The sequence below is a fragment of the Lonchura striata genome, chromosome 11, assembly GCF_050655825.1.
Source record: "Lonchura striata isolate lonStrDom1 chromosome 11, ASM5065582v1, whole genome shotgun sequence".
NCBI classification, from domain to species: domain Eukaryota; kingdom Metazoa; phylum Chordata; class Aves; order Passeriformes; family Estrildidae; genus Lonchura; species Lonchura striata.
Window position 1 is genome coordinate 7,439,521 of NC_140713.1, and position 10,845 is coordinate 7,450,365.

The 10,845-nt window shown below is 41.8% G+C and overlaps 1 long non-coding RNA gene across 2 annotated transcripts; it reads right to left on the reverse strand.

Moving 5' to 3' along the window:
• Window positions 1–1,813: 1,813 nt before the first annotated feature.
• LOC146766377 (uncharacterized) lies at window positions 1,814–10,382 on the reverse strand. 2 transcript variants are annotated; one of them, XR_014957815.1, is made up of 3 exons: window positions 8,519–10,335; window positions 6,449–8,395; window positions 1,814–4,034 (listed from the first exon to the last, which is right to left on the reverse strand). It is a non-coding gene; the product is annotated as an uncharacterized LOC146766377 (long non-coding RNA). The 2 variants fall into 2 exon arrangements; XR_014957814.1 differs by having other exon boundaries at window positions 1,814–8,395; window positions 8,519–10,382.
• Between the last annotated feature and the right edge of the window lie 463 nt (window positions 10,383–10,845).

The window sequence follows — 10,845 nt, forward strand, 5'->3', positions numbered from 1 at the left end:
TGCTCGATGATAACAGGGAGCACCTCCAGGTGCCAAACCCTCCCCGGGCATCAGCAGCCTGAGCCCAGGCACAACATTCAGGCTGCATTTCTGCTGCCACCTGGACACCACATTCTGCCTGTTTTAATGAGCTGCTCACAGAAAGGCCACGTAACCTGCATTTCCAAGCTCAGTCTCAGCCATGGCGATATTCTGCCACAACTATTCTCGTCTATCCAGAGCCACGCTGAGCAAAGGTAAAGAGGGAGTGCATCACCCAAATGTGGAGTCATGAAAATAAAATGCGTGATTTGTCCCATTAAAGGAGTTGCATCTGTTCCTCACTCTCCCAGCATATGCTGCATGTGAAAAATGAGAAGTGTGAGCTGCAGCCACATAGCTCTGTGCTCCAGCTGTGAAGGTTTATACTTGTATCCCTTTTCAGCTCCTACAATGCATTTAACTAAGGGCAATTTTGCACATTAGCAGGAATTCTTTGAAACAAAACAATCCTTTCAGTGAAAATGAAGAGGCTTTGAAAATGATTGCAAAGTGGATTAGGATCACTTATGGTAGATGGCTGTTGACAAGATATTGCTTGTGATTACCATGAGCATATATTAAAAGGTGCCAGAAAGGAAGCTCATCACCGAAATGGTAGAGACATTTCAACATATGTTCTAAGAAAACATTTAATGTCAAAGAATTTCTGTCATTTCAACAAGAAACTTCTCCTTGGCTACCTCCCAGAGGATGTCAAAAAAAACCCCAGAGAGCTGGTCACGTACAGAATTGGAATCCACCCTGGGAAAGAAGCAATTGTACCCTCATGTTCAGTATCTGCACACAGTCCTTTCCCTGTGCAACAGATATTCAGTGATAAAACAGCTGGGGTGAATATGCTGAATATTAAACATCTATTGCTTTTACTGTTTGATTCTTTGTAATTGGGTTTTGTATTACGAGGTTCTCATCCTCCCCTATGAATATTTAGCTAATGCTCATGGGATCTGCAACAAAGGCTGAAGAAAGTTTAATGCAACATTTATTCCCACACCATTTACAAATTTTGAGAATTGTTCCTCTAGGAAGACAATTGCTCCACTGTCCTTTCTCACTGCTGTCTGCCCTCAAGTTTAAATGAACATAAAAAAATCAACTGTTTCATATATCTCTTAGTCCCTCTATATATTCAACTGAATATGTATTCTATATAATCAGGTGAGCAGAAAAAAGAACCTGCTTGGATTTACATGTTCTTACCTCTGCAGGAAGGTGTCCCTGCCATCACTGCACAGATAAAGGAATATAATAAAGCATCCTCTTTGGGGATGGGATTGGTTTGATATTGGCATTTTCAATTCCTTTATCTCATTTATTTTTAGCACTAGATGATCTGTCTTTTGTCAGATAATTCCCACAGCTGCCTTCCAGTGAAGAATCCAACAGCAGGAAGTCAGAAAAGGATGAAAACAGTCTCAGAGGAGAAGTCTTTATGCAATCCATTGTCCCTCAACATCCTTCTGCAGTCCCACTCCAACTCCAGTGCTCAGCTTGGGTTCTCTCCAAACCTTAGGTATGGGCTAAGCCAGGAGTCTCACCCAGATGCAAAAGTTCACAGGGGAGAATTATTCCTGCAGCTAAACCCATCCTTTGTGCTAGCTTAGGCTCTGGGGTTAAGTTACCCAGTTGTACTTTTCTCTCTTTGACTTTGGGTCTCTATTTGTCTTCCTGCCCTGCTCCGGGCTCCTTCTCATTGAGGTTCCATCAGTCTGGCAGGTTTGGGTGCTGTGTTCACTCTCTCACATAAGCACTCTTATCTTCATTTCTCTCTCTATCTACTTGACCCTCACTCTTTTTCTACTTGTTTGGTGTTTTTTTTTTTTTTTTTTTTTTTTTAAATTTATTTTGTTCCTTTTGTTCCCCAGAGAGCCATAGCTGTTTAAGGGGATGATGAGGGCAGGACAGCAGGTTTTGCTGTCACCCAGCTGCGGAGCACTCACTGAACTTCAATCAGTTCTGCTGAAGGGGCTGAAGGACATGAAGAGATGAGCCAGGCCTGGACAATAAAAGAATTCTGAGGCTTTGTAGAGAGAAACATCCTATACATTGTCCTTACACATTTCTGTACACCAGCACAGCCTGCCAGGCTCTGATAACAAAACTACTGCTCCCAGGCTGTGCCAGAGCCCAAAACACAGCGGTGCTTTCTGAGAGGGACAACATGGGAACACAGGGCAGGGCCAGAGCCTGGGCCCAGGACAGAATTAGCAGCATAACAGAACTGTCATTACAGCAGCCTCAGCCACAAGCCATGGTTATTTTGGACACACCTGAGCCACAAAGCCAGCCAGGGGAGTGGACTTCATCCTGGCAGGGGCACTGCTCCATTTGGGATGCAGAGCCAGGGGACACTGCCCAGTGAGCGGTGCCCGTGTGGCACAGCCCCAGCCCTGCTGTCCCCAGCCCTGCTGTCCCCTGCCCTGCTGTCCCCTGCCCTGCTGTCCCCAGCCCTGCTGTCCCCTGCCCCGCTGTCCCCAACCCTGCTGTCCCCAGCCCTGCTGCGTGTGGCACTCACGCTGGCACTGCCAGGAGGCAGCTCCCAAGGGTGAGCAGCAGGTGTTAAGTGCATGCTAAACTGGGCTCAGCTGGAAGCCACTCTTGCAATGTTAGAAGATTGTCTTTGCATATCCAGCACAGTTTGCAGAGCATTTAAGCAGAAACGCAGAAGGAATAATGCTTCTTTCATCTATTTCAGCCCATCATTAATAATAACGTCTGTTTGTCTCCCTTTTAGGGCAGGTTCAATAATACTGCAAATTTAGAGTAAGTGTCTATAAGTTATAACTGGAGCAATTAACTAAATTCAGCTTCCTGATGATGATGATGATAATAATAGTACAGACCTGATATGCAGAAAGTGAGTTCAACACACAATTTGGTCTGATGAAAGACTCTGATAACACAGTGGTGGTGTTAATAACAAGCTTATTTGTGAAAGGTGTGTGTTTGGAGATCTCAGGGGACAGCCTGTTATCTCCCTTATTGGTACCCCAGAGATTCAATAATACACTTGCTATCAATACATATTTACAACAGCCTACATTTCAGAATTATAGATAAAGGTATTCCACACATAAAAATATCACACATAACATCACAGTTTGGTTTTGATTTATCATTAGTCAGCAAAGAAGTTAGAAAGCAATGTGCTTGTTAAATACCTATCAGTGTATATCTTCATATATATATGTATATATATGCAGTGTTAAATTTAATTGACTCGGATGGACAGGCAATTTAATGTTGCTTTTTTTCCATCTTAAGGAAAGCAAGACAGAGATAGAAATACTCTCTAAAGAAGCTTTTCGACTACTGACAGGTTGCTTAATAATAGGGAGCAGTGACTGCAATAAGGCTTGAAAAGATCCCCTTATGTATTTTTTTCTGTTTCAATAGTGACCAGGGATGTACTGTGTGGGTAGACCCTGCCCTTTCCAGAATAATGAGAGTATGAGGGAGGTAAGTGAGAGTGCAGTCAGCTCCAGCAGCAGCACTCCTGTTGACATGGTCCTGGAAAATCAATAGGGTGCACAAAGCCTGTGTCTCTTTAGGAAGTCAAGGGTTGCCATCACCACCCATCCATGTAGTATTCAGGTTGATGCACTCGGAACACAAAAACTCCACTTTAATCTTCTTTCCCTGAAGTTTAAACTAATAATGTGTTCTGACTCTTGGCTGGGAGAGGATAAAAACAAGCATGTACACACTCTGTGGATAATGAAATACTCTCAGACGCTCTGGGGGGGTCACGTTATTGATGTCATAGATTAAGAATTCATTCTCTCATAGTATTTCCAGTTGGCACACTTTTCATGGCCATAAGACAATAATATCTTGTTGAATACGCACCTGTAGTGAGTTTAAAATTAAAGAATCAAGTCTTTGTTCTTTCTTCCAGGCACAGCCTGAACTGTAGTGCCTAGTCTTAGCTCTCTCCTAATGAAAAAGCTCCGTCTCCTGTCATTTTAAAAGACGACAATAGAAATGGGAGGCTGGAAAACAAAGGCGGACAAAATGCATTAGCAAGAATGCCTGCAAAACAGTTGTTAAAATGAAAAGCTTTTTCCATAATTGAAGAGTCCTGGCTGGTATTTCCATGCAAGGAAATAAAAGAGAGGGCAAGTGCAGAGACAAAGGAAGAAGATCTTCATTAGGAGTATTGTCTAGCACATGGTTCCTCTAAACAAGAACTTTCTAAAGGATTGACATTTCCATTAAAAGGGCAGGCAGTTTGCTATGCAGTGACATTCAGTTTTAAAGGCTCAGCTTAGAAGCAATTTAGAGCATGAACAGCAGTTTCCAATGCAACCTTCTCAGTGCTTGGCTGACTCTTTAAGTAATGCCACCATGTCCACATGAACAATAAGGAAATGCCATTAACACCAACAAAACCCCGGGGGAGAAGCTGGGTTTGTTATTAATCCCCCCATCCATTTCTGCTGCTTAGCAAGTTGGGATGGCTGTGGGTGGCATTTGGACCCACATTAGGCTTCCACACTGACAAAGAGGTTCTGGTGGCAGGACTCTGAAAAATAGTACTGCAAGCAGCAGACAGTAAAATATCCTTCAGGTGCCCCTTGCCCTCTAGAAAAAGTGCACAGGCACAGATCTAAAGGTCCCCAGTCCTCCCAACTTTGTGTTTCCCCGCTCCCACCCCATGTCTACACTCAATACCACTCTGAATCTGTTAGCACCACTGAGAGTCTTTTAAGGGTTTTCATCATACTTAAGAGGCAGGACAGGGGAGCTCTAAATTAGCTCCCCAATCAACTTTTTAAGTAAGACTTAATAAGCCTACTGACTTTTCAGGAGTCATTTAGTGCCACTTCCCTTCCCTGTCTTGCTGTGACACTCAGCTGCACTTGAGAAGTGACTGTGCTTGCTTAAATGCTGAACTGGAAGCTGATTTAGGTCTCTTCTCCTTCCCACTCTAGCAATTCACACTTGCAAAGCTAAAGACAGTGGGAAAAAAAAAAAAAACAACCCCAAAATAAATAAAATTAAGAATTACCTTAATAGGGAGGAAAACCCCATTTTACTAAATTTAGAAAAAACTCCAGCTTTTCACCAACTGCACATAATTCCTCTTTGTTTCACCTAACCTTTGAAACAATGGAATTTCTCAATATTGTTAAGGAAATAGTAATATAGAAGTGTCATCTTCCTTTTATATTTACTTTTATCTTAAGCCTAATGGGAAAATGGCTGGAGTTCTACAATCCTTTATAAGTTTCTTGAATTATCTTGTGAGCAGCTTGCTGCAGTTCTTTTTATTAACCTCCAGACCTTACTATTTAACCACAAATAGATTTAGGTCATGCATATTGAATTGTTTTGATAACAGTCTAGTGTTTAATAATAAACTCTTCTCCAGAAAATTAAACAGTTCCAAGGCTGTGCTCTACAAATGTGGCTTTGGAAAGAGCACCATATGACAACTCAGATGGGCAAAGAAACCACAGGACATTAGCAATGCTCTGTGCAGACTCTGTCTGAGCTGAATAATTACTTAGGGTGGATTATGACAGAGATAACAGAAAACAAAGAAATAAAGAAATCATAAATAAAGAAAGAAATAATAAAGTATCAATCAGCCAATGCCAAGCAGCTGGCTATTAAAAAGCCACCACCAAGTAAAATAAATTCTTGACTTGCAAGTAGTTTAGAACCCTCAGTGCCATCTTCTTCTATCTCTAGTAAGCCTTTCTCACAACTTTGATCATCTGGTGTCCTTTATGGAACTTTATTGTGTAAAGACGATGTAATATTTATTGTTTACAAATCAGCCGATCTCAGATTTGGTTTCTTTCCTTTCTTTCTATTTACCACAACATCTTTTTTTTTTTTTTTTAATTTATGTATCTATCCACTGAAATATTTATGCAAGTTGAGTCCAGAGGGAAGCAATCTTGTTTTTGCAGATTGTAGTTGGTGCTTTGAGACGACTCAGCAGAGTAAGTAAACACAGAATAAAGGAATTGGTTTTGTGCGTGCTTTCCTCAGGCACACACTTCCCTTCTCCCTGGAATGTTTGGAATTTGGAATTACAGGAGGGTTCTGAAGCAGTGCTGCTGAAACCAACAGGAGCGAAATATTTGAAACAACGTGCTGGAGATTTTTCCAGATATTTCTCTTTTTGTTCTTTATCAAAGTTGATAGCAATACGATTTTTCTCAAATGTAATAAATGGATGAGGTTATCTGCTGCACTGATCTGAAGGTCAACCACTTCCTTTGATATGCTATTCACAGTACTTGATTAAAAATGTGCCGTAAGAAAGAAGGACTTGCAAAGATTAAAGCCTAAAGATGGGTTCCTGCACAGTAAACACAGGCAGAAACCCAAGTATTTTCATGAGGAGGGAATTAAATGGAACTGCAACACTCAGCTGGCCTTTTTGCCATACCTTTGTCAGTGGGATCCTCTCTTGTTCATGTAAACCAACAGTGCAGTGTTCACCCGAAAAGAATTGATGGAGCTTTCTGCAGCTCTGGATCATCATCAGCCCACTTCTCCCCCTCCAGACTCCTCTCTGTGCTTCCCAAGGACAGCAGTGGCATCACAAATCCAGAGCTGGGTGCTGGTGGAGGGTTCCCAGTGTGATCTGCAGCTTCTGGGGGCAGGCAGAGCGACACACGCTGGTCTGTCACCAGGGAACTCCCCAACAGCTCCTGTGGCTGAAACAGCAAACCTTGGAGCACCACTGTCAGCCTGGCCATTTCTTGGCATGGTGAGATGGATGAAACAAATGCATTACAGAGGAAGACATTGTGAAAAACAATGGGGTTGTTTTCTTCTTGCACAGACTTTCCATAAATAAAATTTGGGCTCTAAATTGGCGAGTGTCAATTACAGTTTATGTGTTAACATAAAAATCCTTGCTAATATGGAGTGTCTTGATTGAAACCCTCTCTAAACTGCATCCGTGGATCTTTCTTGACCTTGCAGAAACTGTAAGCTGCAAATAATAACATCCTCTCTAACTATTTTTAGCAGCAATATTAGTGCTTTTCTTGTTTTGTTTTTCAATCTCTTCCTCATCCTTTCTCAAGTATTTTCGTCTTGTTTCTTTCTCAAAATTGGCTTCACCCATCAACCATCTCTGCTTCTGGTTAATCCTCTCACACCTGATTCCACTTCTCTGCTTATTATCCACCAACAGCCCCTGTACCTTCCCATCTTTAGTCAAATGACAGATCACTTCCTTTCCAACAAAACAAAAACCATTCCTTTGCTTTCCTTCTCCACTGCCCTGGGGATTATTCACTCTCCTTCCCATCAATCAGATTACTGTCCATTCACCTCTCTTCTAACATATGTAAAGTGTTATGAAGTTTTGTCATTTGTTCACCCATAGATTTAAAAATTATCCAGTACTTCTTTTGCATTCTGACAGCAGAACTATCAGAAAATGCTTCACTTGTTTTCCATCTTAATTCAGTAGCCTCCATCTCTCCTCTCATTTTTATGATGCCCACACAATACCCTTTTAATTCACACAAATGGATGGATGTGGCAGGCATTCAAGCAGCCTCCCTGGGAGAATTCTAACTCTCTCCTATGGCCAGAAGAACAAAAGCAGGCAGCTGTTGAAAAGGTCATCAGGAAATAGAAGCTGCAAAAATAGCCCCATTATTTAACCCATGCTAGGCCTACCTTCCAGCCCCCTCCTCTACACCTGTGGCACACCTCATCCAGTCACAAGTTTGATTATCTTCATGGTATGGACAAGTATTCCTGACTGTAACACTTCTTGTGACAAGTTGCCTGACATTCACACCCTTACTCTCTAATTATTTGAAGAATTTCCACTGTGTGACTTTTCCCTTTCACTTTTAGCCTTAATTGCCCCAACTTAGTTGACTCACAAATGCTTTTGTCCCTGTACTGAGATATGTTCCTTTTGCCCATGCTTGGCAGAATTTGGTAGGAAAAAACCCAACAGGTTAAGGTCTTTTGAGCACAATCATTTTTTATATCTGAAGATTTTGAGCTTGGCCCAGCTCCTCAGCTGGCATGAACTTGCTTCACGCTTCAATCCACAAACTGGGGTTTTCCCCCCAGTTTAGAACTATCATTAATAATAAAACCTTCCTCCAAACAAAAAAAAACCAAAACAAACCAAAAAACCAAAAACAAAACAAAAAAAAAACTAGAGAAAAAAATAGTCAACAGTACAGAGAAGCAGCAATGAATGTCAGTTTACATGCTACAATATTGTACCTTGCCATATGTTCAAGTAGCTTTCCTTGGAGAATTCCAGCTCTCTCACATGGCCAGAAGAATGAGAACAACAAACTGTGGAAAAGGTCATCAAGAAATACAAACATCACAGATGGCATAGGTGAAAGCACTGTAAAAAAGCAGAGTACAGAAAGAATGTGTAGGAGGATCTATCTCTAATTGGCAGGATTGAACTAGAAAGTGCACTTGTACACTGCCTTTATTAATATTAAAATGGCTATTGCAGGAGTACCTTACAATGTACTTGCCAACTGGTCCTTTTTCCGAGAGAGATGAAACTTCTCCTGTCACTGGCATTCCATACTGGATATTCCTCCTTTTCAGCAGGCTTTGAGGAAAACTGGATTATCAGTGATTGCAGAGGGGCACCCTGGTGTCCTGCAGAGGAGTTCTCTCTTCACAGATATTTGCCTTAGAATTCCAGGTTTTACAGTACACATCCTGTCCCAAGCAGGGACATTTCTTGTCTCACTGTGTCCAGAGACCTGCTCTGCCTGCTGTCTCAAAGAAACTCATGAACAGTACCAAGAGCTTCACCAATTTCCTCAGAGACTCTCTGGGATCAGGTGACTTTTCTCATTTATTGCAAGGTCATGGAATCACATTTCACCACAATCAAAAAAGTGTGTGGAGAAGAATATCCATGTACCATGACCAAAGCAAAAGGTGAGCACACATGAAGAGTAGCTGGCTGAAATTCCAACCCACAGAATGTTTTCTGTAAATCTCTCTCAACTTTGTAAAGCTTTTTTTTTTTTTTTTTTCAGAGATCATATAGCCTCAGAAAAATAAAAAATAAAACAAAAAAAACTAAACCCAAACTTCCCCAAACCATCCAAAACAACTCCAGAAAAAAAACCCAAACAAAACCCCTCTAAGAACATATTGCTGTATCAGAGCAGGTGTAGGGTACTATCAAAAATTCAGCAGTTCTCTATGTTCCAACGGTATTGTTTTCTTGTACATATAAAGGATTGTAATAACTAAAATTCATTAAAAATAGATGTAGAGACTCAGCACTAAGCAATTAAAGAGCAACTTTCCCATTTACCACCATTGTTAAATGGTAGAGCAAGACCATGGAATAGTATGGACAGAGCAGCTACACAAGAGCAATAATCCACAATTTTTTTCCACAAGTCAGACTTGACACAACCATTCCTTTTAGGTGGTACCAGCATTAATATTATAACCCCAGAACTGGAGGGATACCAGCACAGGTCTGGCATACTTATCTTCAAGCCCACAGAAGTTTATCCAGGAAATAGATGAGACAGGAAACACTGGGAAGTACTTCTAGCAAAGAGCTCAGGGGGATGTGCTGTAACTCAGAGGGATGTGTTATAACCTTGCACACCACTCTCCTCCATTGCAAACTCACAATGGAGGCTTCAGCACTTCACTGTGCAGGGCACTACTGTGCAAAGACAAGGAAACAATGTCCTTGGAAGAAAGAAAAGAATCACAGCATCACCTAAGGACAGACCAAGATCATCCAGGCTGCATACTCCAGAAGAGGATGGCAATGACTCCTCATACTGGGAAAGAGAATTGCTTAGCCCAGAGACATCCTCTATTTGCAGGAACTAATCACAACAAAATTGTGATAATTTAACAGCCATTCTTTTAGGAAAGCTGTTTAATGATAATGGGCTGCTCATCAAGATTGTTTTCTTTAAACTGAAAGACCAAGAAAGGCATAGGCCAAAAGGAAAGCCATAAATAAGCTTAAAAATCAGCCTGATTATGCAGCAAACCAGGAGCCTTAAGATAAACCTTTCAAGAAAGCATATGTAGTCTAACCTTAAGAGCTTGTCTGCACACAAGGGAATTACTGAGCATAACTTATGACATGACTGTAACACTCACTGGCATTCCCTCTCTAAATTCCTAGGTGGGAATACAAAGGGTTTTGACTTGACACAGCCTGTGCAGTATGTCAGCACTGCTGACAAAGTTATCCTGTGTGTTATCCTCTGTGCCCCTGTCCCCTGTGCAGGCCGTGCCAGGAGCAGGGAGGTTTCACAGCCCACGCTGCAGGGTGGGGGTCCCCAGCACCTGTGGCAGCCACTTTGGGCAGCTCTTCAAGAGACAAGAGATGCGTGGGGCTGTGCTGTGCAATGGGAACAGCTAAGCCCAGCCTGCCCCAGGGAGCTGGGACCGGCCCCTCTGGCAGCCCCTGCATTTTTGGCTGTGGTTATTTGAGAAACACCTCCTCACTTTTTAAAATTTTAAGGTTTAATAAACCTTACAAAAAAAAAAAATACAATAAAAGGACAAAATAAGAAAAAATCACAGCACTGGGAGCCCCCATGATTACCAGCCACATGCTCCTCTTCAAAATGGGTGCTCCACCTTTTATACCTCTAGCCTCCCCTAAAGTCCTGTCAGTGACTCCTTCCTTGCTGTCCAGGGGTGGAAATCACTTTTTACACTTTGATTTAAGGTCAGATATTACCACAGTAACAAGCCAACCCTCCCCTAATGCCCTGACTACCAAGGCTATCCCTGGTAACAATGCAAGGGGAGGACATATTACAGTAACATAAATATAAATAT